The following is a 4,670-nucleotide window of genomic DNA, read 5'->3' on the forward strand; positions in this document are numbered from 1 at the left end:
GTAGGTATAAGGATGGTAGAATAAGAATGTAGAATAGTATAGGGTAGGTAGAATAGTATAGGGTTGGTGAAATAGTATAGGGTTGGTGAAATAGTATAGGGTTGGTGAAATAGTAAAATGAGGGTATAATTGTAAATTGAAGGTAGAATAGTATTTGATTTTCTCCTATAAATAGAGCTCTTCTCCTTCACAATTTTCACCACTCATCTCCTCTCCCGTCTCTTGCATATATTCTTCCTTCTTCCGCTTTTTACTCGGTCTTTCTTCTTTCTAAGAGTGTTTACTCAGAACAGAGAGAGAAAGGGCGAGACCAAGCGCTACAAGAAAGAAAGAACACAAGAGATAGCGGACTTTAGAAATTAGTTTCAAAAGATATACTAGTGGTGTTAGTCATATTGGAGCAACTAGATTCCTTCATACCACTTTTAGCTTCAGTCTAGAGGTAAGTAAATTCACTACCCCTTTTAAAGTTACTTCATGTCATGTTATTTATTTATTCTTGTATCAAACTGTAAATGATTATTTTATTTATGTATTATGAAGTTATGTTGCATGCATGAAGGATTTCTAAAAGAATTATTTAGAAAGTTTCTATTTATTTAAACGCTTTCTAAAGTACAAACAAGTTTATATTTGAAAAGGTTTTTAATTTGAGAAAAGAAAGTTGAGAAATGATGATGATTATAAGAAAGAAAAATGATGATAAACCCTCCTACATGTTGCCCTAAGATGCATCAAAAGAAGTACTAAGAAAAGTACAAGAGATGAGATAAATGTTTATGAAATGAGGGCACATGTATGGAGGAGAGTATTTTGGCCCCAAGATAAGTAAAGATGAGAGTTCGGTACCGATACTCGGATGGAGGCGAAACCACTGAAGGAGGCTATGCCAGAAGGTGGTATTCCATCAACTAGACCGTTGAGTGCACCAAGAAAGAGTTAATTGACGATCGGGCATGGCTGTGGCCACAGTTCAGTGCCATGGTCACAAGGACCCGCAACCCTCGTGCACAGGGGTAATAGTGTACATGGGCCTTATTATGAGAAAATGATACTATATTTTCAACGAAGATATGCTAAGATGATTTACAAAGATTATTTATATTGATGCATTATGATGATGATTTATAAAGATGATTTACAACGATGATCTATTACTAGATGTAATAGTATGTATATGTTACGGGAGATGCAACCGTACATACAGATATTATTATGGCTAGAATTATATTTATTTGCGAAAATGATTTTCAAAGCTGAGAACAAGGAGTAAAACTATTTATGGTTGTGGATTTTACTTGCTGGGCCCCCTTTGGGCTCATTCAGTTTTATTTCTTGTTTTCAGGTAGAAAGGATGCTGGAATAGGAGGCCGGAATGGGGTGGGTATAATTATTAATTTTCAAAGTCTTTTCATATAAGTTATTGTAATGATATGATATTCCGCAACTAAAGTTTAATGTTTTCTAATTTCGCTTGTAATAAAATCTCTTGAATAATGTTTTATACATTTTTTCGTATCCTTTAAAATCAAGTACTCTGATAGACCTTATAGATCTTTGCAATAACTTTTGTTGTAAAAGAAGAAAAGTGGCAAACTCAGCCTTAACGGGCTGGGGATGTTACAATTGGTGACGCAAGCGGAGTGCACGTGACCAAGGCCCATTTTCAGGGTGGGTCTGAGAGCAATACAGCCCAGCGAGGGGTTATAACAGAAAGTAACTTGTGAACTTGGAAGAGGAAGGCCCGTACCACGTCAAATATGGGCTTGTCGGCAGGGGCTGAAGGTGAAGAGAATAATAAACAGAATTCTGATTTATTCGAACAGGAAGCACATGAGGGGGGAAGTATGAAGCCGGGAAGGAAGACCGATGGGGTATCAGAGAAAATAACCCAAGACATGGTGGTGGCTGCAATGCAGCCTCCCAGCACTAATGAGTCTCCTCAGTTGGAACTGCCGAGAGCTTGGGAACTCAAAGGCAGTTCAGGACCTTTGCCAACTGGTAAAGGAAAAGCGACCCAACTTTTTGTTTTTCATTGAAACAAAAAGCTTTTTATCTTCAATGGAACAAGTTCGAATAAAGCTGGGCTATGTGGGACTGTTTACAGTGGAACCTGTGGGACGGAGTGGGGGATTAGCACTTATGTGGCAGCACGACTGTGCAGTTTCTATACAAAACTATTCTAGGAGGCACATCAATGCTATGATTACCTCCCAAGAGGATGGTACTGTGTGGAAATTCACAGGGTTTTACGGACATCCGCAGGCATCAAAGAAGCATGAATCGTGGGCTCTTCTCAAGTATCTCATAAATTTCTCACCGGAACCTTGGCTTTGTATGGGGGATTTTAACGAGATTGTAGATCAATCTGAAAAATGGGGCAAGATGCTGAGACGTGAAAGCCAAATGGAGGGATTTCAGGATGCTATCAGTGAATGCGCTCTGAGCGCTTTGGGGTTTGTTGGATCTAAATTCACTTGGGCCAATGGCAGAGATGGAGCTGAATTCATTAAAGAATGGCTAGACAGAGCTCTGGCTAATATATAATGGTGTAGGATGTTCCAAATGGTGGAATCTCAGGTGCTGGCGGCACTATCCTCTGACCATAAGCCATTATTGATTCGGTTTGCAAAACATGCACCAGCAAGGCGATGGAAAAAAAAGCTTCAGATTCGAAGAATGTTGGGCAATGGAAGAGGACTTTCAATCGGTGGTTAGGGAGGCATGGAATGGGGAGGCACGGGCTAAAGCGGGGATGCATGACGTAGGTGAAAAGCTAAACAGGTGTCGGTTTGCACTCGAAAGGTGGAGTAAAGAGAAGTTGGGGTGCATGGGGCATAATATTAAAAAGACACGTGAAAGACTTGAAAAGGTCCAACGTGACGAGATTCCCAGTGACAGGGAGGAAATTAGCCGGCTAAAAACTGAGCTTGATTTGCCCTTAGAAAAAGATGATGTTAGGTGGCGGCAGCGTGTAAAACAGACATGGTATTAAAGGGGAGATCGGAACACCACATTTTTTCATGCATGGGCATCTCATCGTCGGAGGACCAACAAAATCCAGTCCATTCTGGATGAAGCTAGACGGGAGTGTATCAACACGGTAGATGTGAACGTTGCTTTTACCCAGTACTACCAGAACCTCTACACCACATATGGCTCAAATGATATGGAGGAATGCCTTTCTGGAGTGGAGCCACGGGTCACTATGGAGCTGAATAATTCGTTGCTGGCTGAATTTACAGTAACCGACGTGGAGATAGCACTTAGTCAGATGCATCATTTGAAGTCCCCCGGCCCAGATGGCTTTACTGCAAGATTCTATCAAAAAGCATGGCCAACAGTGAAGAAGGAGGTATGTGAAGCAGTCCTTGGTTTTTTCAATGCTGATTTGTTTGATCCCTCAATAAATAAAACATATGTAGCCCTTATAGCAAAAAAGAAACACCCACGTAATGTCTCTGAATTTCGGCCAATAAGTTTGTGTAATGTCTTGTATAAAATCTGTGCAAAAATTTTAGGCAATCGGCTAAAAAAGATATTACCCCTTATTATATCCCCAACCCAAAGTGCTTTTGTTCCTGGAAGGCTTATCACAGATAACTTATTAGTGGCTTTTGAAGCACTTCATACAATGAATGGGAGAATGCATGGTAAGCAGGGGTTTATGGCCTTAAAATTGGATATGAGTAAGGCTTATGACAGGGTGGAGTGACAATTTCTGGAGGAAATTATGTATCGAATGGGTTTTGCCCCTAGATGGGTTAATTTGGCTATGACCTGTGTTAGTACAGTCTCTTACTCTATATTGGTGAATGGACAGCCCCAAGGCCCAATTTCTCCTTCACGAGGATTGCGTGAAGGTGATCCCTTGTCCCCCTATTTTTTTATTCTTTGTGCTGAAGGGCTTAGCAATTTACTCTTTAGGGCGGAACAAAACAAGGGTATCACGGGGTTACCTATTACTAGAGGAGGTACAAGATTGAATCACCTGTTCTTTGCAGATGATAGCTTACTTTTTTGTAAGGCAAATGTCATGGAATGGGTTAAAATACAGGGGCTTCTTGATGCGTATGAGCAAGCTTCGGGACAAAAAATTAATAGAGAGAAGACCTCTATTTTCTTCAGCAAAAACACAAAGGAACAAACAAGAGCCCATATTCTCTCAATTGCAGGAGTAAATTCCACAAACTCTTATGAGAAGTATCTCGGCCTCCCGGCTCTAATAGGCAAATCCCGTACCTGTTCCTTTAAAGGAATATAAGGGAGAATTTGGGAGCGTCTCAATGGATGGAAGGAAAAATTTTTGTCCCCCGCAGGGAAGGAGCTACTTCTCAAGGTAGTGGTTTAAGCTATTCCCACTTACACAATGAGTGTGTTCAAGCTCCCCAAAACGCTGTGCAATCGTATTAATTCTATGATGTCCCGGTTTTGGTGGGGACACAAGGAAAACACCTCTCGGATCTCTTGGTTGAGCTGGAAAAAGTTGGGAAAGGCCAAAGACAAGGGTGGATTGGGATTCAGAGACATTGAAATTTTTAATGAGGCCCTTCTAGCAAAATAGGGGTGGAGACTTATTCAGAACCCACATTCTATGGTAGCAAAAAATTTTCGGCAGAAGTATTACCCACATGGAACGTTTCTGTGTTCATCCTTGGGCAACAAGCCCA

Source organism: Corylus avellana, chromosome ca5 (genome assembly GCF_901000735.1).
Source record: "Corylus avellana chromosome ca5, CavTom2PMs-1.0".
Taxonomy (NCBI): domain Eukaryota; kingdom Viridiplantae; phylum Streptophyta; class Magnoliopsida; order Fagales; family Betulaceae; genus Corylus; species Corylus avellana.